This window comes from Thermobia domestica, chromosome 14 (genome assembly GCF_964235325.1).
Source record: "Thermobia domestica chromosome 14, izTheDome1.hap1.1, whole genome shotgun sequence".
In the NCBI taxonomy this organism is placed as follows: domain Eukaryota; kingdom Metazoa; phylum Arthropoda; class Insecta; order Zygentoma; family Lepismatidae; genus Thermobia; species Thermobia domestica.
In genome coordinates, this window is record NC_137467.1 from 122,388,434 (window position 1) to 122,414,354 (window position 25,921).

Consider the following 25,921-nt stretch of genomic DNA (forward strand, 5'->3'; position numbering starts at 1 on the left):
ATATATATATATATATATATATATATATATATATATATATATATATATGTTTTATACACCATCCGCATATTTCCTTAATATTGTCGCTCGCTGGCAGGAAACACCCACCTTTCGTGTTTCTTGCTGTGGAATAACAAGTTTTAACTTGCTCTGGTGGGTTGACACAATTACTTGGTATGTGCTTGTGCTCTTAGTATTTCGTGTAATTTTGTTGCTGCTCTGTGTGTGTTGGGATCTGATTACTTTGTGACAAGATGCCTTACTACGTGCTGAAGCCTGTTAAACTAAGGCGGTGATTGTCCTGTTTGAAGCTGGTAAAAAATCAAAGATATCTGTAGGCAAACGAATCTGAAGCTGAGGACAGAACACCGTTTGGTTAAACGCTTTAAGGCGAAGGAGAAGTCACAATGCCTTAGTCTGAGAGACCTAGGAAAGTGTCTCAAAGGAACGCTAAAGATCATGAAAAGGCACCTGCAGAAGCAGCTTTCTTTAACAGCTAGGGAATTAAAAGAAAACAATCCTACATTGCTTAGTAATGTGTCCCTTTGGACGGTGCAGGAGAAATTTCATGAGGATTTAGAGCAACGAAGTTACAGACCTCGCCGGAAACCCCTTCTTACAGAAAAAGATCGTAAGAAGAGACTGGTATTCTGTAAAAAACATGGTACTTGGACTGGAGAAAAAGTGTTGTGCACTGATGAAGCCACGTTTCTTGTTAGTGGCACTGGTTGCCAGCGAATGTATCATCCTCCTGGTGCTGATCCCACACTTTCTCAGTACACCTGTCCATCTGTGAAACACCCTGCTAGTATCATTGTATGGGGTTCCTTTAGTTATGGTGGTGTAGGAGAGTTAATTATTCCACCTAGAAACCAGACCATGAATCAGTTTGCCTCTTTTGAGCTTAGACGATGCATTGAAATCGTCCTTTGAAAAAACTGGTGCGTCTTTCTTTATGCAAGATGGAACTCCTTGTTATAGAGCCAAAAGTGTGGTATCTTGGCTTAAAGATGCTTGTGACCAATTTTTTGAAGATTGGCCAGGGTAAAGTTCAGACTTAACCCCCACAGAAAACCTATGGTCTGTCATGAAGAGATGTTTACAGGATATCGACACCTCTACATTTCCTCTGCTGGAAGCTGCCATCAGGGAGATTTGAGACAATTTGACACTTGCTACCCTCCAAAATCTCGCCTTGAATGTTTCAGTAGGACTGAAAGCATGCAAGGAGGTTCAACAAAATACTGACTATCCGATAAGTATTCTAACTTTTATTTTGTGATGTGTTCGGCGTCTTTTTATTTGTGGTTCTAGCTTTCACTTGTGTCGTGTCAATACTTTCCACTCGAACTATATATATATAATGTTTGTGTGTGTGTGTGTGCATATGATTGGAGTGTCATATCATTTCAATGTGTGCTTTTTCAATTATCATTCTATAAGTACTTGATATTATCATATTAATGCTGATGTTTGCATGGTCAAGTGGGAGACAAGGCATGATTAGCCTTAACTTCGCCATGTAAAATAAGACTAAATAATATAATATAATATAATTCTTAATATAATCTATTATATAATTCTAATTAAGAACTATCAAACTTCTAAACTGACCTAACTGTTGCTAAATTATATACATAGTGTGTATGACATTTATTTGTGACCACACTACTAAACTACTCGTATGAAATTGAAGCAATATGTATATGTAAAGAGAAACATTAGTAAATTAATTTATGACGCAAAAATGGAGGTAATAAAAAGTGAGTGCTCAATCACGGTGCAGCTCCACATGTGATGTCGATTATCGCTATAAATAAAAAAAATGAATCTAACGATGTTTGGCACGTAAATTCATCTAGACTGCTGCACCTATTTTGATATGTTTTTGGTACGAGTATATCCAGACCTAACTTAAACTTTTAGCACATTTTGACAAGCGGAGAAAAGGAGAGAGGGCGGGTGGCATGTGAAAAATAACAGCCACACACAAGAAAATAAAAGTTCTGTGTACCGGATGGATTCGATGTACGAGGGGCATACTGAAAGTCGTGAGCAACATGTTTTCACAACCATATTCTTTAGTTGTATGTGAAACCAAGTATATCATCTCAATCTATACACCTTTCTTTCTTTCTTTCTTTCTTTCTTTCTTTCTTTCTTTCTTTCTTTCTTTCTTTCTTTCTTTCCACATGTTGACGCTATTTGTTGCTAGTACGTGATCACAGACAGGATTTCCAAAATGGCAGGGAGCGATGTTTCGTTTCGACAGCGTGCCGTAATTGAATTCCTTGTTAAAGAGGACCAATCTGCTTCTGAAATTCACCGCAGACTGCACCGTGCATATGGAGATGTGTGCATGGGTGCTAGCAGTGTTAGGAGGTGGATGAAATATTTTAAAGATGAAAACACGAGTATCGAAGATGAGCCTCGGAGCGAGCGCCCTCGAATTGCCCCCACGGAAAGCAATAGGGTAAGAATTGATGAACTGATTAGGGGAGATAGACGTATCAAAACTTGGTATTGGACATAGTGCAGTGCAAGAAATCATTCACAGCTTAGGTTAGCGGAAGCTTTGTGCCCGCTGGGTTCTACGTTTATTAACCGAGAACCACAAAGGTCAGGGACCACAGGACCATTGCCCAAACCTTTCTTCAGAGATTTCGACATCAAGGTGATGACTTTCTGACGAGTATTGTGACTGGAGATAAAGGCTGGTTCCATCATTATGAACCTGAAACAAAACGACAGAGTATGGAATGGCACCACTTGAATTCGCCCCCGAAGAAGAAAGCGAAGACAGTGAAATCAATATAGAAAGCAGTGCGTCAGTATCTACGGGCAGTTGGAACGGAATTCTATCGCAAGGGAATTTTCAAACTTGCAGAACTATGGGAAAATTTGTGGAAAAAAAACGGAGACTATGTGGAAAAGTGAAAGAAAGGTCTGTAGATTTAGATGATATGTTTGGTTTCACACGGTTGTGAAAAAACGTTGCTCTGGAGCTCACTGCACAGAACTTTTTTTTTTTTTTTTGTATGGCTATCTTACGTGTATTCTCCCTATGCAAAATTGCTAAAGTTTTTCACCCATGAAAAAATTGACACGGTCGATTATCTTGATGAACACCGTATTTTGGATTCTGCGTAATTTGGATTCTGCGTAACGACATACATCGAATCCATATGGGGTCCGGTGCACAGAACTTTTATTTGTGTGTGCGTGTGTGTGTTTGGCTTGTAATCGAAATCATCTGATATTACTGTCAATTCCATAGTTTTCGGGGTCGCTGAGATGAATAGTGACACTCTCAATGCCATTAAAATCCAAATTCATCCCTTATCGGCATACAGTTTAGGGTGGGAAGAGATTGACATGTAAAAATAACGGAAAACAACTCATATTACTGTTCAGCTCATAGTTTTTGGATCCCTGAGATAAATAGTGACATACTCGAAATCGTTGAAGTTCAGACCCATAGATATGGGATTGAGGGGTGAGGTGGAAAGGGGGTACTAGTATTTATTTTTATAATTACACTTTCAAGGGGGAGGAAGGTGTTCACATTACTTTTCACAAACCTATTTTCCCGTGAGAATAACGGGCATTTCGGCTACCCTTAATACATACGGCAATATTTTCTTTCAATACACGCTTTTTCACGTACAAGATAATTTAACTGACTAAAGAATTAAATGTTTATATCAGAATATTTTTTTAAAAATAAATACCTAAATGTAAATTGTTTTTTTCCTTTTGCTGTCTGTAAAACACTCCGTATTTTTCCTTCTTTTTATAGGAAATATGCAATCTCGATGTATTTTACATTCTTAGATTTAGTGTACATAATCGTCGCTTGCATTATAGCACGCTTAAAAAATTAATTTTAAAAGAAGCTAGATGAATATAATTTCAGCATATAGAATATTGTTAGCAAAATTAGATGAATTCGATCGCTAACTAGGAATTGTGAAAGTACGAAGGTAGAAAAAGTTAAAGTTTTTGTTGTATTAACAAAATACAAGTTGTTTCAAAATGAATATCGGGGTTTTAAGTAGGGATGGGCAAAACCGGTTTTTATAAAAAAAAACGAAAACCGGTTTCTATAAAAACCGAAACCCGAAAAACCGACATTTCGGTTTTCTCCAAAACAGGTTTGATTTTCCGCCGAAACCGGTTTCGGTTTTCTCCAAAACTGGTTTCGGTGAAAACTTCTCGAAAACACATAAAACTATTTTTGTGAAAATGGATTCGGTTTCCGGAGAACAACGAAACACCATTCTGGTCAGAAATAGAACAAATTTTGGAAAAAAACCGGAATCGGTTTTGAAAACCGAAACCGGATCAGGTGGAAAACCGAACCGGTTTTGGAGAAAACCGATAACCGGTTTTGAAGAAAATCGAAACCGGTTCCTGTGAAAAACCGAAACCGGTTTTTTGAACATTTTCAAAAACCAGTTTCGGTTTTTCTAAAAACCGAAAAACCGGTTTTTGTGCCCACCACTAGTTTTAAGATTATTTTTAGTATTTATTACAATTAACTTATAATTATCAATAATACATTAAATAAAAGAGCAACTAAAAACAGTCTTGTACACACGCATGCGCATACATTGTTTCCTCTGCCTGCCGTTAGAAACAGCTAGTAGCAAAGATCAGGCCGGTAGCCAGCCCAAAAATTTAGGGGGGGCCCGATCCAACCATACTATAGTTTATCACCATATTATTGTTCATTTGCAAGCCTACCATAAAAATTTTAGGGGGCGGTAAAAATTTAAAGGGGGCAGCCCCCCTAGGCCCCCCTTGGATACGGGCCTGGCAAAGATAACTTTTTGTGTTTTACATTTTGCAAAGACTAAATCTGTAGTTACAATGCACTCATCTGTGTGGAGAATTTTAAGGAGACCTTACAGCTACGTTCTTATCGTTTGCAGTTTCTATAAGCTCTAAAGCCTACATACCGGTACTACGATTTACGTGCCAATTTTGCAAATGAAATGTTGGTGCATGATGAAAATTTTCTGGATCGTGTCGTTTTCAGTGATGAATCGACATTTCACTTAAGTGGCGATGTGAACCTCATAACGTTCGTATCTAGGGGTCAGCAAATCCTCACGAAATTGTACAGTTGCAACGAGACTGCCCTAAATTGAATGTGTTTTGTGCCATATCCCGGCGGAAAGTTTATGGGCCTTTCTCGCCTATCGACTCGATGTGCTGAATGTTTGTAACAAAAACTGTTTGAGTTGCTCTTTGTTTCGTTGTGTTATTTGTAATTGTACGTTAAATGTAATAAATATTATAAAGCTTTAAAATTCCCATATTCATTTTGAAATACCCTGTAGTAATAGAAAATATGCACACTATACATTACTGGAAATAATAAAAATAAGATAATGATAAATATAATTTCAAATTTAGTTAATTATCTTCGACAGTTTTGTACAATTCACAACTGATCCTCTGAAATGAACTAAGTAGCTGCAATATTACAAATAAATTATTACAACGCTCTAGAAACGTGCCGTTTTCGCTTATTGATTCCAAATTTTGTGTAGATTTCCCAGTTCTCATACAAAACTTAAAAAAAAAAAAAAAAAACGCCGTTATTTATCTGTTCAACGTTGTAGTAGGTGTCATTTTGAGCTCATACAATTAATATTGTCGCTAGGGCGTTCAGGGCCGGATTTCCCAATAGGCCCAGTAGGCCCGGGCCTATATGCGCAAGCTCCCAGGGGGCGCACGGCCGAGAGAAAAAAATTTAAAAAATATCTAGAAATAAAAATAAATAAGCCATAACTTAACATATTTTTTGAATTGATTTTTGAAAATCAGACTAATAAAGCATAAGTTCACCAATCTTTTGTTAATACATTAACGGTATTTTGTTAAGCCCCGAACCAAGTAAATTCCTCAAAACACTTGCAATGATAAAATTGCATCGTGAAGTGGTGTTTAAGCAATTAACATATAGGTCTGATATAATTTTTTAATAAAGGTTTTTAGGAAAGTAACTTTAACCAGACTAGGGGGCGGAAAAAATTATTGGGCCTAGGGGCGCCAAAATACTAAATCCGGCCCTGAGGGCGTTGCTAAGATTGATATCCTTGTGTTAGGTAACCAGTAAAGAAGTTACGCATAACAGGTTAACGAACATTGTAGGCGCTTTACTTTAATCTAAATGGCAAAAACTATCGTATGCTTGCAACTCCAAAGCTCAGTAGAGCCACAACGAGGGTACTCGGATTTGGATTTATAAGAAAAAGAAATTTTATTTAATATCACCTATCACTTCTCCAAGTTTACCATCAACTCACCCTAACATCTGTAAATTAAAATGCAACGTTCTTATGTTCCTTTATAGCAATTTACTCCGTCTGTGAGTCCTCCCGTCCTATAACTTTTGTCTGTAAAGAGACATGTGTACGTATGGTGAGGAAGTGGGAAACATATACATGCTCATATTAGGATGATGATATGGGTAGACAGCATAGGTTCAAATAACAGTTCCATTAAATGAAGGGCCAAAACATTGTCCCAATTTTCGACGATATTCAGTAGTCTCATTATCAAGGATACAAGAACAAAAGTACAAAAAAGGATGCAAGGACAAAGAAATCAGTAACAAATAATTGAGTCGGTGAGTGGAGAAAGGATAATATCACAAAAATAAAGGAGAACATTCCGAGGTAGCAATATCTGTATAACTAAATATCTAGTTTCACTACATTTTTCGCATTTTTCGAAATGAACGGTCTTAACATATGATAGAAATCAACTAAATATTTTTGTAATATTTTCCATTGTACCAAAACAACACAATTAAATCCCCACGTTAAGCGGGTTTGCATATCCAAGATCCTAACTATGAAAACATTTACGATCACTCCAACCCCAATCATTTCACATATTAAACCTGTTGTATATAAGTTATTAGGACATAAAATTGAATATAATTTATACGAAAAAGACTGTTATGCATTGCAAGAGTTGTAACGTCCAAATATTCACCACAAACTTATAGTCGTATCGACCTAAACAAAAAAAAGTGTGGAGCAGGAAACCACTTTATATAAGAGTCAAAAGAGGCTCAGTGAAGACATACCAACTGGTCGATCGGTTTGGGTCACTAGCCTATCAATCAGAAGTTTATGTGCTCACACCCTGTAGGAAATATACGTTTTGTTTTGTTTTTTCTTAAGAGTGAGTTCCCACTTTCATTAGAAGATTGAGAACATTTCTTTGAATAAATCTTTGGCAACTACTTTTTTTCTCAAATTCGATAAGAAGCGAACATTATATGAATGGCAAATCTAAAATCCATAGCTGTGAACAAAATATTAAGTATGTTCAATATTTCATTATTATTCTTTGATTTGTAATGAAAAACTAATTATAAGAATTGACGATTTCAGAAGATTCTCCCCGGGGGATAGTCAATATATGAATGAGAGAAAACTAATAAAACATTGTTAGTCCACTTTCAGCATGATCGAAGATAACTTATGTCGACAAGGTCTCAAATTCTACGACAGGTCATGCTCTGAATTCATCACCGTTTGAAAGTTTTCTTAACAAATAGAATATTACATTTATTTCTCGTTCTACGTTTTGAAATGACAAAATCATAATTTTAAAGATAATTATAATACGATAAGCATAAAGGTTTATAGAACTAATGAAGTAAATAGTATTGTGTAAGTTATCGGTTTGTAATCGGATTAAAACTAGAATATTCGTTGGCATCGCACTTTAAAGTAAATCCTCTCTATATATAATTCTTACTGGAAAGCATGTTTAACTCCAATTACTTAATCAATATTTTTAATAATATATTTTTATTGTAATATTTTTACTATTCAATGTCGTATACACTTCATTTCCCAAAGCAAAACCTCGTAAATGGAAAGTGGGCTAGTGAATATTATCAAATAAATTATCATTTAGTTTACGTAAATACTGCATCGCCTGATTTCAAACTTCGTACTTTAACTAATAATAATAATAATAATAATAATAATAATAATAATAATAATAATAATAATAATAATAATAATAATAATAATAATAATAATAATAATAATAATAAATCATAGTCATATCTTATAAGAATTTCAGGCTTACTCAATAAATGAATTCAACGTGGTCTCTATTCGAAGTTCTATTTATTCGAATCCGATAGAAATACAAAGAGAAACTTCGAGAACAGGTAAAAGAAAAATGTTACTTTGGTGGAACTGGAACTAACGTTTAAGAGTTCCTTTCTAGTTACAAATGCCTTAGACACCTTGTTTCTTGTCTTTAATTTAACTGATTCACTGAATGTATCTGAGTAAGTTGTCCTTACTTTCTACTTGGTTATACACGTTTTACAATCATTTCTTTAAGTTTTAACGACAGGAACACGAATGCAAAATCATTTAGGTCATTTAAAATTCCCTCACTGGGAATCGAACCGGGGACCCCGTACACCAGAGGCACACGTGCTAGCCACTACACCAGCGGTAAGAACATATGAAGTCTGTTTTGAAGTGTCTGAAATTTATGCCTATTTCGCCCTTATGTAATATGTCTATTGATGTTTTTATGTTTACCGTATTCGTTACTTTTAGGAACGATATATGTTATTTATATAGGTTCTATTACGTATTCGTCCATAAATACTATATAAATAATCAGAATTATTCGTGATCTTTCATGGAAATTCGCTGGTGCATGCACAGTAGACGGACAACGTAATTGGAATGTGAGTTCAACACAGATTATGTATTTCGCCGACATTATTTAATAGCTATATAGAAGAGATAGCGAAAACGAGTCTACCTAATGAAGATGGAATTTCGGTAGAAGATGAAATGATGAGGTGTATACGGTTTGGGGTTGATATAGTTGTTGTTGCAGAAGCTAAAAAGAAAATTAATAAAATGTAGAAAACTTGAGAAAGGCTTCTGAAGAATATGGGATGAAAATAAATGTTAGAAAGACAAAATCCATGGTGATTGAAACGAAGCGATCGGTGTCAAATATAGAAGTAGGAGCGAGAGTAAAGAACAAATGACTAGTTTTCGATATCTGAGTAGTATTATTCTATCAGGCCTTGTTTCCATTTGGTACTAATACACAATAACACACTGAGCAAGGCAATGTGATATGTAAAAAAAAGTATCTCGTAACAGTTTCAACACAATAACTGTGCCTTCATCAGACTTCCACTCCTTCTGGCTGCTGGGAGTTGGTCATCACTTATATATGTAACATCACTAGAAATGGCGAAAGAAGCCTTTAGAATGAAAAATAAACTATTTTGTCAGACCTTGAATAGAGTTGAAAAAAGACTCATAAAATGCTTCGTGTACTGTATTTTACTGTATTTATAAGGCAGAATTATGGACATTAGGCAAAAATGATGAGAAACAATTGAAGGCTTTCGAAATATGTGCGTTGAGAAGAATGGAGAGAAATAGCTGGGTCGGGAGGAAAACGAATGAGAGGGTGTTAGAAGTGGAAGGAGAAAAATATTATTAAGAAGAGGAAGAAAACTTGGTTGGGATATTGGTCAAGAAGGAACTGTATCATGAGGGATGTGCTAGAGGGTATGGTGGCAGGAAAGAGAGGGAGGGAAATAATTAGATTATATAGAAACAGAATTAGGCTATTGGCGATATCAAAACAGAAAAATCGTATGTGAATATGGAAAGGTTAATAGAAGTTCGTAGAACATGGCAGTTTCTCAGCCGCGGTAAGTGACCCGCTGGTAATGGCGGAATACTTCTAATATAATGATGCCGATGATGCACAGTAGAAACAGAAAGATCCACTTTACTGTCATTGCTAATACGAATCACAATGCAAATTTCTACAGGCTGTCAAAATGCCTTGCTCTAAGGGCTGTAGAGAACTATCTGTTACTATGAGAGGGGAAATCATAGGTCGAGTAACTAAGGGACAAACTGCCATTCAGATAACTAGGGGTATGGGCTGTGACAAGAATACAGTGAAGAAATTGATGTAGTGATATGAAGAAGGTGGTGAATATTTCACATCTCGGCCAAGAGTGGGAGACCAATAATAATAATAATAATAATAATAATAATAATAATAATAATAATAATAATAATAATAATAATAATAATAATAATAATAATAATGTCAGGTATTTATATTTATTTAATGCAAGTATTTAGCATACCCTCCTAGTACAGTATTATTTTTTTAACGGTCATTATAAAATTGTCATGCTAAATTTTAAAGTCATTATAAGTGGTGCTTTATTTTATTTATTTCACAATTCATTTCTGCTAGTAGCTTTCGCCCCCTTACTCTCTCTTCATGCTTAGCCAGGAGGAAACTGCGCGTTCTTAGGTTGGGAACCACTGCTTCCGTTTGACACCCTGTAGAAATTTGCATTGTGATTCGTATTAGCAATGACAGTAAAGTGGATTTTTCAGTTTCTACTGTGCATCATCGGCATCATTATATCAGAAGTACTCCGCCATTACCAGCGGGTCACTTACTGCGACTGAGAAGCTACCATGCTCCACGATCTTCTATTAACCTTTCCATCTTCACATACGATTTTTCTGTTTTGATATCGCCAATAGCCTAATTCTGTTTCTATATAGTCTAATCCGTCCCCTCGCTCTCTTTACTGCCACCATACCCTCTAGCTCATCCCTTATAATACAGTTCCTTCTTAACCAATTTCCCAACCAGTTTTTCTTCCTCTTCTTAATAATATTTTTCTCCTTCCATTTCCAACACCCTCTCAATCGTTTTCCTCTCGACCCAGCTATTTCTCCCCATTCTTCTCCACGCACATATTTCGAAAGCCTTTAATTGTTTCTCATCATTTTTGCATAATGTCCATGATTCTGTCTTATAAATACAGTAAAATACAGTACACGAAGCATTATATGATTTTTCAACTCTAATTCAAGGTCTCAGAAAATAGTATTTCCTTCATCCTAAAGGCTTCTTTAGCCATTTCTATCCTTGCTTTTATTTCACGTTCGCATATCATATCATCACTAATAATACTACTCAGATATCGAAAACTAGTCATTTGTTCTTTACTCTCGCTCCTACTTCTATATTTGACACCGATCGTTTCGTTTCAATCACCATGGATTTTGTCTTTCTAACATTTATTTTCATCCCATATTCTTCAGAAGCCTTTCTCAAGTTTTCTACATCTTATTAATTTTCTTTTTAGATGCTGCAACAAGAACTATATCAACCCTAAACCGTATACACCTCATCATTTCATCTTCTACCGAAATTCCATCTTCATTAGGTAGACTCGTTTTCGCTATCTCTTCTATATAGCTATTAAATAATGTGGGCGAAATACATAATCTGTGTTGAACTCACATTCCAATTACACTGTCCGTCTACTGTGCATGCACCAGCGAATTTCCATGAAAGATTGTGAATAATTCTGATAATTTATATAGTATTTATGGACGAATACGTAATAAAACCTATATAAATAACATATATCGTTCCTAAAAGTAACGAATACGGTAAACATAAAAACATCAATAGACATATTACATAAGAGCGAAATAGGCATAAATTTCAGACACTACAAAACAGATTTCATTCGTTCTTAACGCTGGTGTAGTGGCTAGCACGTGTGCCTTTGGTGTACGGGGTTCCCGGTTCGATTCCCGGTGGAGGAATTTTAATTGACCTAAATGTTTTTCCATTCGTGTTCCTGTACTTCAAGCTTAAAAAAAAATGATTGTAAAACGTGTATAACCAAGTAGAAAATAAAGACAACTTACTCAGATACATTCAGTGAATCAGTTAACTTAAAGACAAGAAACAAAGGGCCTTATGCAGAGTCGTTTTGACGTGTGATTAGTGCCATACTAAAGAGTTCGAATAACATATGTTTCCTGCAGTAGGTCAGCTCTTTAGTATGACACTAATCATATGTCAAAACGACTCTGCATAAGGCGGAAAGTGTCTAAGGCACTTGTAACTTGAAATGAACTCTTAAAGGTTAGTTCCAGTTCCACCAAAGTAACATTTTTCTTTTACCTGTTCTCGAAGTTTCTCTTTGTATTTCTATCGGATTCGAATAAATAGAACTTCGAATAGAGACCACGTTGAATTCATTTATTGAGTAAGCCTGAAATTCTTATAAGATATGGCTATGATTTATTATTATTATTATATTACTATTACTATTATTATTATTATTATTATTATTATTATTATTATTATTATTATTATTATTATTATTATTATTATTATTAGTTAAAGTACGAGGTTTCAAATCAGGCGATGCAGTATTTACGTAAACTAAATGATAATTTATTTGATAATATTCACTAGCCCACTATACATTTGCGAGGTTTTGCTTTGGGAAATGAAGTGTATACGACATTGAGTAGTAAAAATGTTACAATAAAAATGTATTATTAAAAATATTGATTAAGTAATTGGAGTTAAACATGCGTTCCAGTAAGAATTATATATAGAGAGGATTTACTTTAAAGTGCGATGCCAACGAATATTCTAGTTTTAATCCGATTAGTAACCGATAACTTACACAATAGTATTTACTTCATTAGTTCTATAAACCTTTATGCTTATCGTATTATAATTATCTTTAATATTATGATTCTGTCATTTCAAAACGTAGAACGAGAAATAAATGTAATATTCTACCTAGGTATTTGTTAAGGAAACTTTTGAAACAGTGATGATTTCAGGGCATGACCTGTGGGAGAATTTGAGACCCTGTCGACATAAATTCGTGGCCATATCTTTGATCATGCTCAAAGTGGACTAATAATGTTCTATCAATTTCCTCTCATTCATATATTGACCATTACCCGGGCAGAATCTTCTGAAATCATCAATGCTTATAATTAGTTTTTCATTACAAATCAACGGATAATAATGAAATATTGAACATACTTAATATTTTGTTTTCAGTTTTGGATTTTAGATTTGGAATCCAGATAATGTTCCCTTCTAATGGAATTTGAGAGAAAAGTAGTTGCCAAAGATTTATTCAAAGAAATGTTTTCAGTCATCTGATGAAAATAGGAACACACTTTTATGGGGGGGAAAAACGAAACCAATACTTCCTGCAGGGTTTGAACACATAAACTTATGATTGATAGACTATTGATCCAAACCGCTCGACCAGTTCGTACGTCTTAATTGAGTTTCTTTAGACTTTTGTGTAAAGTAGTTTCCTGCTCCACATTTTTTTTTATGTCGATACCACTATAAGTAGATGTCTGCGCGGATACAAAATATCGCATCCGCATCCGTACCGCATCCGCAGCATCTCTATCCGCATCCGCACCCGCATCCGCAACATCTCTATCCGCACCCGCATCCGCAGATAAGGAGGTAGCAAATATATACAACTTACATATTCTATAATACACGTAGTTTTGTGAATCAAACGAAACAATATATTATATCAATTTCCTCGTGATCAAATACCAACTATGATAAATAAAATGCAATATAAACCGTGTAGATACAAATTAGAAATTAATGAACGATTTATGTACTTACCCAAAATCTTCAAATGCAGATATCGGACCAAAATAATGCCACATAGGTAATATCCCCTCAATCGACTAATTTTAGAGCACGTCAAACTTCATCATTACTCATTAAAAAAAGGGGCATTTGTTCTAAACACAAAGGCGAAATAGAAATAATTGTTATTAAGAAATAAAAATTAATCACAGAACCGTAAACACATCCACATATCCCGAACTGACACTAGCACCAGTAATTGCACTAAATTTAAAAAATAAGTGACGAAACTAACAACACAATACAATGCATGCTTTCATGACCAAGCTCCTTCGTGGCTAAGCGGTTAGCATACGAACCTTTGGCGTGGAAGACCCGGGTTCAATTCCAGGCGGGAGCTCATGCGGTTTGGATTCCACGTTAATCAGTAGGTCCACGTTTCATATAGCCTCGCTGCTGAACGGGACGTTAAACTCAAAAACAACTCAAGCTTTCACGACCACGCTTTTACTGAAACAAGAAGTGAAAATAACTTCGAATACAAATAGGAAGTCTATACCGTTAATTTCGGGAAGAGGCAATAGAGGAAGTTTAGAATATACTGCGTTTCTTTGCAGCCCCCACTCATTGTTGGACACATTTAGGGTAGGAGAAATAACGTATTGGTTGTTCTTTCTTTCTTTACCAGAGGCCCAGAACATACATACATATACACATACACACAAGAAGAAAGAAAGAAAGAAAGAGAGAGAGAGAGAAACAATTGCTGTTATAAAACTCCAATCCCTCAGAATGTTCATTGAGGTCTGTGGCACCTCTCCGAAGAGAGAAATCTGTGGGGTCGAAAATGTGCATTCAGTATCTGCTGTACTTCAAAGGAAACAGTGAAGAAGATTTTTTTTAAGAGAGAGGGAGAGAGGAAGATGAGCGTATGGTGTGATTTGTTTACTATTTCGGTGACCTACGCGCTTCTCCAGTTTGTCACAAAAGGCAAAGATAATTCTGCTGTCCAGTTTTCAGTTTATGGATGGGGATGCGGTGTTTTAAATTAGGGTTTTGGTTCCTGACCTCTCAGGCTAGAAAAAAACTTTATTTGAAGACATTTCTTCCTCTTCAAGGCAAATGGTTTGAAAATTTACAGCTTTATCAAAGGGGCTTTGGCGGCAATTATTCTTTTCTACAGCAAATAGCGGTACTTCAGGAGTAGCGATGGGGCCTGTCGTTTCTTTCTGTTTAGGTCAGAGATGTCATTCACCTACAAAACGGCTGCTAAAAATATTGAAAACAGCAGTATAAGGACAACTCTCTCGTGTCATTTTTTGTCCTTCTGCTGTCACTGAGTCACAAGCTTCAAACACTCTTGTATTTTGATTTTAGTATTTTTCAACTGGTTTTAAAACTTTAAATTCAAAACGAACGTTTCTAGTGCTCTTTCCACCATTATCAGAAAATTCACAGCATTTTTTTAAGTAGAAAAAGTGTAGGAAACATTATCCGCAACTTTATCCGCTATCCGCACAGAAAAGAGATATATATCCGCAAATACCCATTTTCATGCGGATATCCGCGGATATCCGCATCCGCGCAGACCTCTAACTATAAGTTTGTGGTGAATATTTGGGCGTTACAGGTCTTGCAATGCATAAAGGTCTTTTTCGTATAAACTACATTCAATTTTACGTCCTAAAAACATATGCAACAGGTTGAATCTGTGAAATGATTGGGGTTGGAGTGATCGTAAATATTTTCATAGTCAGGAGCCTGGATATGCAAACCCGCTTAACGTGGGGATTTACTATTGTGAAATTTGGTACATATTTGTATTTCCTTCATAGATATACCTGAGGAGAATTAATAAGCAATTTTAAAAAATGACTAATGTGTTTGTTGATTCATTGTCTGAAAAGAGCTTACGGAAAAACGCATTGGAACGACTGGTGGGAAAGCAAAAGAGGAAAGAAAGAGAATCTAGATTATGGACAGCAGGACAGCATCAAAATAGAAACACTTTATATTACACACCCACCTACATACACACACACACACACACACACACACATATATATATATATATATATATATATATATATATATATATATATATATATATATATATATATATATATATATATATATATATACGATATTGAGAGCTGGCCCCCCAGTTTTTTCTTCTAGAACCGCCATTGGCTGTATGCAAAAATAGGCCAACAATAAACGTAACGATATCGAGAATTGTTCCATTGCATTGTTATGTAAGAAAAGATTAATTTGAATAAAATTAGGGAGTTAATTTTAACTACGCAATCGATTTTAATGCAGCCCTTTCTTTTGGATACTAATATGAACAAAATAAATAAATAAATAAAATTAAAAGATGAATTAGATTTTAGTAAATACGATATTTCATTTCAGTAGGCACACAACTGGAAGTCATGTCTTGATTTTATAATGATCAATTGAAACTGAGCAAAAAGAACAAATATGTCTTATAAAGAATGTTATATAAGGCATACAGACGTCGCAAATATTCACTCTGGATTGGTATTCCAATGGAGTTAACTTCTTTCCGAAAATGAAACGATACAACAAGTGTAATATTTGCATAATTTAATAATAATTTAATTATGTAATAATATTATATTCTTACGCAATGGGCATTTGTAGAGTGAATGCTAGTAAGAATTCATGATACTATCTCGAATTATAACTAATTACACCCAGGGTCGGCCCTAGGCAATTTGCTGGTCCGTGCAATGGCATCTTTTGCAGCCTCCTCCATTCTCTAGAAAGAAAAAAATCTTAAAAGCCACAATTTTAAGTATGCTACCCCCACATGAACAACGAATGGGAGGAAAAACACACTCGCACTCAGAAAGACCTAAACATTACAAATACAACCCCGTTGTATGCTTTTTCTTTTATAAATAATAATCTATTATATTAGTGAAAAATAAACACGCCTGCAGAGGAAAGATGGTAATCCTTTTTATAGGATTCAATATCGAGCTTCAATCTCAATATATCAGATTGCAATCCCAGTGCAACTAGCTCTTTTATCTTTATTTCTTGATCTTCCTAATACATCTTTTAATGTTTTAAAACTTGTTTCCACCTTCAATGATAAAGCATTTGTTTGTGACAAAGACAAGACTAGTTTTCATATGAAAATTGTGATAACTAACTAAGTGAAACAAGTGTTCGTTACTGTTCGAGAATTGAGTTCTTGTATTGGACATCAATTAAGCTATTCATGCTGGGATTTATTTGACCATTTGTTTTAGCACTGTCTATGTGACCTTAAACTAATGCGACCTAAACATGATTTATAAATGTAGTATTCAAGTAGAGGTAGCTTAGTAACTTAAACTACCATCATCATGAAGTCTGTTTCCGTCAAGAAATATTTATTTCAGATAATATAGTTGTGGCAGGTTTTGCCGTCCCTCAAAATTTGCCGCTAAGTGCAAATGCGCGTGTTTCACATATGGTAGAGCCGGCCATGATTACACCTTGAAGCAAGCAAGTGAGATCTTTTTATCCCAAACACTGAAAAAGAAATCACTGTTAATGCCCTGCAGGATTCCCTGCAAGAAAGCAGTTAAGGCGCCCTGAAAGTAGTGTCCCGTCGAAATGTTTTATGTTAGAAGAACTCTGCCTCGTCTCTATCCCGTCGGGAAAATTCTGTTTTGTCTCGTCTCAAAGGGAAAGTAGTTAATACTCTACTTACATACACAATAGCGTAAGTTACAGCTCTAGTGAAGTATTCCAGAACTCAATGAATGAAAGATATTCAAGAAAAAATACATATATCCAAAGCTGTATTGAAGCCCTGACCGCCCCAGTCTCCATGCAAAGTGGGAAGAACAGAACCTCTAAGCAAAGTTGAGGTTTGAGTACAGAAAATGTTCTTGTCTAGGGTTATAATAAGGCGGCCAGCTCCTTCCCTAGGTTACCCACAATGCACTTCAGACTGTTGTATCCCAGAGGTTGTAAGAGCTTTTCCCGGGCTTATCATTTCTGTTAAACACCTCTGAGGTATGAAGGGATGTAAAAAGGGGACAAAGGTCAACGTCAAGTACAAAATATTCTAACATACTTCTCTCCTTAATAATAATCCCTAGGCTCATACATGCATAACTGAAACCGAAATATAAAATACAAAATCATAAATGTATATACAATACTATTTTATACTTACTAACAACCAATTCTCTCCTCGTTCCGGATCTACATCCTCTGGAATTAGTTAAACATAAAAATCTTCCTGTCAACCTTCTCATTGGCTTATTAAGGAGTCAAAAATACCTCGTTATCTGCGGTTATTTAACGTCGAATCTTCTATAATGACCTCGTCCTTATTGCTTCTAGAATAAAGCATCAACAGACCTTGGTCCTCCTAATTCGCTTCCGAAGAAGCTAGGATTCTCTGGACTTCAGTCCTCGTCCTCTGCAGTTACTTAAACGTAGAATTTTCTAATGTTTTTCTTCTTCCTCTTCTATATATAAAATGTCCTCTTCTTTCTTGAAATGGCGTAACTGGAAGCAAGGAGTCTTCGGGCATTTGTCCTCATCCTAATGTGCTTCTACAGAAGCTAGGAGTCTCAGAACGCCTGCCCTCGTCCTTATTGCTTCTATAATGAGGCGTCAACAGACTTTGGTCCTCCTCCTAATTCGCTTCCGAAGAAGCTAGGATTCTCTGAACTTCAGTCCTCGTCCTCTGCAGTTACTTAAACGTAGAATCTTCTAATGTTTTTCTTCTTCCTCTTCTATATATAAAATGTCCTCTTCTTTCTTGAAATGGCGTAACTGGAAGCAAGGAGTCTTCGGGCATTTGTCCTCATCCTAATGTGCTTCTACAGAAGCTAGGAGTCTCAGAACGTCTGCCCTCGTCCTTATTGCTTCTATAATGAGGCGTCAACAGACTTTGGTCCTCCTCCTAATTCGCTTCCGAAGAAGCTAGGATTCTCTGGACTTCAGTCCTCGTCCTCTGCAGTTACTTAAACGTAGAATCTTCTAATGTTTTTCTTCTTCCTCTTCTATATATAAAATGTCCTCTTCTTTCTTGAAATGGCGTAACTGGAAGCAAGGAGTCTTCGGGCATTTGTCCTCATCCTAATGTGCTTCTACAGAAGCTAGGAGTCTCAGAACGCCTGCCCTCGTCCTTATTGCTTCTATAATGAGGCGTCAACAGACTTTGGTCCTCCTCCTAATTCGCTTCCGAAGAAGCTAGGATTCTCTGGACTTCAGTCCTCGTCCTCTGCAGTTACTTAAACGTAGAATCTTCTAATGTTTTTCTTCTTCCTCTTCTATATATAAAATGTCCTCTTCTTTCTTGAAATGGCGTAACTGGAAGCAAGGAGTCTTCGGGCATTTGTCCTCATCCTAATGTGCTTCTACAGAAGCTAGGAGTCTCAGAACGCCTGCCCTCGTCCTTATTGCTTCTATAATGAGGCGTCAACAGACTTTGGTCCTCCTCCTAATTCGCTTCCGAAGAAGCTAGGATTCTCTGGACTTCAGTCCTCGTCCTCTGCAGTTACTTAAACGTAGAATCTTCCTGTTTTGTGATTAGATCCATATATATAATCTTCGAACTGTAGAGATTGTTTCACTTTGTTGTTACATTTTTTTTGTTTTTGATAAAGTTAATATCTTCACTTCCCGTGAATGATCCATATTTGTTTATCTTCTGATGTTTATAATATCAGTTGTTTAATTATGTGTCGTTATTTTTTCCTTCGGTGATCTTCTATTTTAGAAAGCTGTTTGAATAAAAGGAACAAAGTACAGTTGATAATTTATATTTTACATTGTGTTTATTCTTATATTAAAATATATGACCTATTACTATTTAGAGGAGATGCTCAAATGGCTCGTTATATTTTAGTATTTTGGTTTGCTTGCAATATTTTTACATGGTCGATGTACATAGTATATTTATACTTGAGAGGTGTTTTATTAAGCAGATTTTATTGAAAAATACTCTATTGAAAACTATTTCTGAAATGTATAAAATAATTTTGTTTGTGGAAGACCACTTTCTAGCTCTGTGTGGAGAAGTTTGAGCAATAAGAATTTTTATATCTTTTTTGTTAAAATAATCGTTGTAATCCAAAATTTAAAGTGTTCCTCCTATGGCAACCAATAATCTGTTCATTTTTTAAAATGTGATTTTCCTAGGAATATAGGTATTAATATCTATCAATACATGATTTTGTTAAGTGTTATAAACAACGTTACTTATTTCCTTTATTAGCCATTATTATACCAAGGAAAATGCATTTTATAAATGTGATATGATGTCTAAATGTATGTTTCTGATACACAAGAGGTAAATCGTAGTAAATTAAAAGAGTAATCGTAAAAATATTAAACAATAATTATCAAATATAATCGATAAAGTGATTTACACTACCGTTCTTACGTAATTTGTCTTTAACTTGAAGGCTTACATTAGATCACAAACAAGGGAGAACGTGATACGCAACAAAAGGCTTTATCATCCTCTGAACTTTGTAATGGTTATACTATCAAAGACAAATTATTCTTTATACATGATAGTTTATTTAGTACTTACGTCCAACACTTCTGACTAATTATATTAAATCTTCTAACAATCTTCGTCCATCTATTGATTGATATTGATACTCGTATTGATTGATATTTCTTGATTTAAAATTAATTATAATACAATTCAGTAATTATGGCCTCAATTACACGAAAGTAGATTATGTTTCTTCCCAGTAGCATAGCAGAAAATATTGTTTGAAGACCATCCAATACATCTTTCATTTGACGATGTATTTAACGATTGTTATCAATTGTAAATTCCAAGTATTATAGTAATTCACCAGGTCTACGGTAGACAATTCCTCTTCACGCTTCTCTTACGCCACTTTTTCCATCATAGTGTGGTGTTTTGAGAGTTAATCGACTCAATCTACATAAAACAAAAATAGAAGGGAAATCTGTTTCAAAGTGGATTAATTTCTATCCAATGTAGGAAAATTCTGGAAACATTTATTTTATACTAGTTTTCAACACCGCGTTCATCTTCATCACCAAGGCTATATGAGACGTGGATTTACAACTTAACGTGGAATCCAAATTAAATGAAGTCGAATTCGGGTCTCCCGTGCTAGAAGTATAAGATATTCTTTTTAATTGTATTGTAGGAAAGACTCATCTCCCATATAGGAGACTTAAAAAGTATCTTTGTTTCTGCTTTGTTGCAGTTGTATAATGATAGCCCAAACGCTTTCGCAAATGCTGATGGTTTCCATATCGAAGTTTATTATTTTGCATGCATCGTATATAGTCGTGCCATATGTTCTGTCTTTTATTCTAATGGGCGAAACAAAACCAAATTTTATAGTTCATTGAAATCTTTATTGCGACGTGTACTTTAGTACCAAAGGAGCGTAAAATAAAAAAAAACACTAGCCTATTCAAAATGGCCTCCACATATCTTTAATTGTTGAGGCCACTCGTCAATGGCTGCACGCACCACATCTTAGGGTATGGAAGCGGCTGCTTTTACTAAGTCGGCCTTAATCGACTTAATATAGTTGTGAAATTTCTTGCAGGCGTTCTCCTCTAAGTAGTCCCAAAAGCGGTAGCCCAGCGGGTTGAGATCTGTGCGTCTAAAAGCCAATCCTCAACGGCTATGAAGTGGGGAACATTGTTGGCTAACTACTGCTGGTTCATCTTCGCCTTATGTGCCGGCGCGGAATCTTGATGAAATATCCATTCTGCGCCAGAAAACACAGTGTGATTCAATGGTTTCACTCCCTTCTCCAAAATATCGTTCTGCTAATTTGCTGCCTTGATCTTGACTCCCTGTTCGCAAAACTGCAGCTGGGCCACCCCGTAGCAAGACACGTTCCACCAAGCCATCACGGAAGCTGGGTGGTGGTCTCTTTGGATCCTAAGAATTTGTTCGGCAGCTTCCGGAGAACTGTGGGCATAAATTCCGTAATTTTATCGGTAGAATTTTTATTGTACGCTGAATATTTTTTCATAGGTGAACAGGATTCGCCTGTGTTTTCCGTTCGCGTGCCGCTGGAGTATCCTATTGGCTTTTGTGGCTCGTATCTTCTTTAATGTTGCTGTCAACAGTTGTTCTGTGATTCTTCTATAAGCCTATTTGATGATGCGGGACATTATTCTCTTCGGTATATTCATCTCTCGTGCCATGATTTTGTTTTCGAAGAGGATTTCGAGGAATTCCCGCAGCTACGGCTTTCACACCTGCTGGCGTTCTTGAAGTGCGTAGGTAGCCACTTCTTGTTCTGTCATCGGTCAAGAAGTATTGTTGAACCGTTTGATGCACCGATACACAAATTTTTGCGTAATTTGCAAATTCTTTAGAAGATTGAAAATCTCTACCGGCGACTTGTTGCACTTATGCAACGCGATCACAGCGGTACGATTCTCTTTGATACCTCAATCCATGTTAACTGGACGAGTGAACGACACAAACTGGGGACTGGTTTGCACTACAGGTTTGGCACGATGTTGTTTAAACAAAGTTGATCGCGAACGTCAGTTGAATTGGCCGTGTGGCGCTAGTGAACTTAGGTACAGATCTTATGGCATGACAATAATAATAACTAAATGGTCATTTGTAGTAGTATCTTCTAACTAACTAACTAACTCTATGGCCTATGGAACCCGGAGGTTCAATGCCGCGTTCACAAAAGTTCTCAATTGACATTTGTCCTTAGTCAACTGGATCCTACTTTTTATTCCTATTTCTACAAGATCCATCTTAATATTGTCCTCCCATCTGCACCTAGCTCTTCCTGATGGTCGTTTTCCGATTGAAATTCCAGTTAAAACTTTGAAAGCGTTCCTACTTTGTCCCATTCTTGCTATATGGCCTACCCATCTGACTCTCCTAGACTTAATGATCCTAACAATGTTTGGTAAACGGTACAAATTATGCAGTTCCTCGTTATGAAGTTTCCTCCACTCCCCATTTCCGTTCTTCTCGAGTCCGAATATTCGTCTCAGGATTTTATTCTCAAATACTCTCCAACTAAGTTCTTCTCTCAGGGTATTCACCAGGTTTCGCCTCTCATACTTCTATTTGTTCCCGAATATTTAAAAAGCTCAAGCTGCACGAGGTTTCGCAACTGATGCTGACATTATTACAGCGATCACGACCTAAATATTCCTATACTGCTGTGATAAGGGCTCTTCAGCATCGCAGCATTTACAAGAGAAGTATGTTGAAAAATGAAAACGTTATGAAATCTGTATCTCTTACAGTTTGTTGAATGAAAATGAATGAAAATTAAAGCTTTAAATGGTAAGAAAATAATAAGGCGAAGTAAAAGAATCATAAATGATAAGGGACTATATCTTAGAGCAACCTTCGAAATCTCAGAATCTTTTAGCCTCGTCATGATTTCCTCTGCTCTAAAAGTATTGTCTAACCTCACATTCACTCGCACAAACGAACACATTTTTTACGAACAGTTTGATTGACACTGGTGGGCGCATGCAATGATGATTAGAGAAAGTGGGACTGGTCTACAACCAACCACGGGATCTCATTTTTGTAAGATGTTGCAACATTGGGAACAACTATAGTTCGTAGAAATATTCAAAGGTTTTGCATTAAAAGAATATCAAATTACTGTAGTACGAAACTTTTATACATTTTCTGGTTTTACTTTGAGTAGACCAAAGATATCTTCATGTTTTAATACATCATTTCCATTTTACTGAGAACAGTTTGATTTTAGATCTAATTTAGAAATTAGAAACACACTTTAAAGAGGTCTTTCGTGGATATAGTTAGCACATTCGCCTTCACGTGTAACATGCGGATTCTGATTTCGACATTAAGTTGTAGATCCATGTTTCATGTAGCCTTAGTTCTGATAAAAGACAATAAATTGAAAGCAAACCAAACAAAGCAAAACGCAATTACCCAGATCAATATTAATACAAAACATTAATTTCATTAGTTTCCAGAATGTTATTATTATTATTATTATTATTATTATTATTATTATTATTATTATTATTATTATTATTATTATTATATTAAATCAATTTTCTAGTTTTACATCGTATGAGGCTAAAGTAGAAGGATGATTAATGAAAGTGATTTATTGTAAAAATAATTGGAGGAATGAGAATGTGGGGGGAAACGGGACAACTTATAAAAAATCCACAGACACCACACCACCACTAACTTGTGTGAACGAGATCGGACCAAGAATAACATTCACCAACGGTGAGCGCTCTACAATTAAATAATAACAAAGTTGTTATTTTACATAAATCGTGTCCATGGGTTTTCTCGGGGTACTCCCATTTCCACCAATTCTTCCATAATCACCCACTTGCCTTAATCAGATTTCCCTCAGCCTAAATGGCATGATCATGGGACGTTAAATTGAAATATTTCATTTCATTTTTCATTACACTTTATGTCAGATTGGAATTTCTGTGTTCTTTCGAACAAAGAACAAAAATTCTACTAAAGCAAGCTTAAATGACATTTTGAAACGCCATGTATACAAGCAGCAGAAGTTAGTCAAATCCAAACAACTTTCCTTACTCCTTTTCTTTAAGCGGTTCTCAAAGTGGCGTCCACGGACTCCTTGGGGTCCGCGACGCCTAAAAATTGAAATGTGTTGTAATAAAATGGAAATCACAGCTGTTATACAAGAAGTATTTTTTTCAGTTACTAAAAAGAAAGTAATTAGAAATTATACCTACGCTTGTAAATTTAAATATTTCTCTACTTTACTAAGTGTCTGCCCTGTAAATATGAAGAGTTGTCTAAAAAGACATTGCGACATTTGATGCCTTTCCCTACTACTTACTTATGTGAGCAGATCTTTTCTGCTCTTTGCAGTATTAAAACATTAGAGTGAAATCGTCTTAATCTGGAATCGGACCTAAGATTGATGGTAACAGAACTTTTTCCAGATTTCAATATAATTATGGAAAAACAGAAAGAATTTCATTCCTCAGATTAGTGACCCTACATTTGAGAACATTGTTTATCAAATGGATTTTTTTTTTAAAGAAAACATTGATTTTTAGTCTTGAAAGTTATTGTATTTTCAATTGAAATTTCGTTCACTAGGAAACAGTACCAGTGATGCATCTTTGGAATAAATTACTTATTGCATTATGTTTCTTCATCTTTTTCTTGTCACTGGTAATTCTAATTAGTATATTTTAAATACCATGTAAAATTTCAGATAGCATTGCAAGGAGGTCCGCAGATCACTTTCCGAATGAACAGAGGGTCCGCGTTGTCGGAAAGTTTGAGAACCACTGCTTTAAGGTCGTACATTCGTTGCAAGACTAATTACGAGAACTTAAAGAGTTTTGAAGACGCTACTTTTTAAATAAAAATAAATGATTCTTTCGTGCCAAATTTTTGCCTCATCTATAATTGATCATTGAAAATAATTTAGAAAATTATCACTACTTGTTTTGAACGTTACTTTCATATTGTACCCCTAGTAGGGCCACAACTTTTGTATAAACATTCTATATTTTATTTTCCATTAGTTTTATAAAAGCTTCATTTGTTTAAAAAAAATCGTTTATCGTTGAAAAACTAGTTCACATTAACACCAGAAACACTCGTCAGAAAAGAAATAGATGGAAACACTGTCTCTGCACAACTACGTGAGTTTTCGTCTGCTGGGGAAGAATAGCCCGAGTGTCTTAGGTTATATCTTGGAAGTGAGAATAGCAAAACAAGAAAACTTTGAGCAGACTGTGTGGCTTAATGCTTGTTTCATATAGCCTCGCTACTGAAACGGACATTAAACTCAAAATCAACTCATGCATGGGTTTAATCGGGGTTCTCCCGTTTCCTCCCACTTTCTTCATTCCAGCATTTCATTCATTTCTCATAATCACCGTCTCCTTTAGCCTAACTGGCAGAATCATGGGACGTAAAACTCAAAGATTTTTTTTTTTTCATTTTCAAAATCAACTCAACTCAACGTTGGTGAAAGCTCTATGAAAATTAAAATCAATGCACAAGCGAAGTGACCAGGCTCAACAATGAGAAACTGGCTCCATTGTAATGCAGTGGATAGTTTGGTATCAAGTTTCCTTTAACCTAAAGGGCATAATCGTGGGACGTTAAACAAAAACAAAATATTTTGATGATCAATTATTTCAACTGGTGGATAGTGGATAGTGCTTGGAGAAACTCCGCTAAGGCAGTAAAAAAGATCAAACGAAATTTCAATTACCAACCAGCTATCAATTTAGTCTATCTATTCCGAAGAAAACAGATTCAGAAATTCGCTTTAGTTCAAGTTATTGGGAGTAACGGAGTTAGATATTAACTTCATAATGCTATAATGCCCACTAGCGTCATCCTAATACTAAAAACTCACCCCGACTCAAGTCTTATTTT

The 25,921-nt window shown here is 35.6% G+C and overlaps 1 protein-coding gene across 1 annotated transcript in view; it reads left to right on the forward strand.

Moving 5' to 3' along the window:
* Positions 1-25,921, forward strand: part of LOC145670702 (platelet-derived growth factor receptor alpha-like) — a 71,169-nt gene that overhangs the window by 16,127 nt on the left and 29,121 nt on the right. The gene's annotated exons all lie outside the window — the stretch shown is intronic.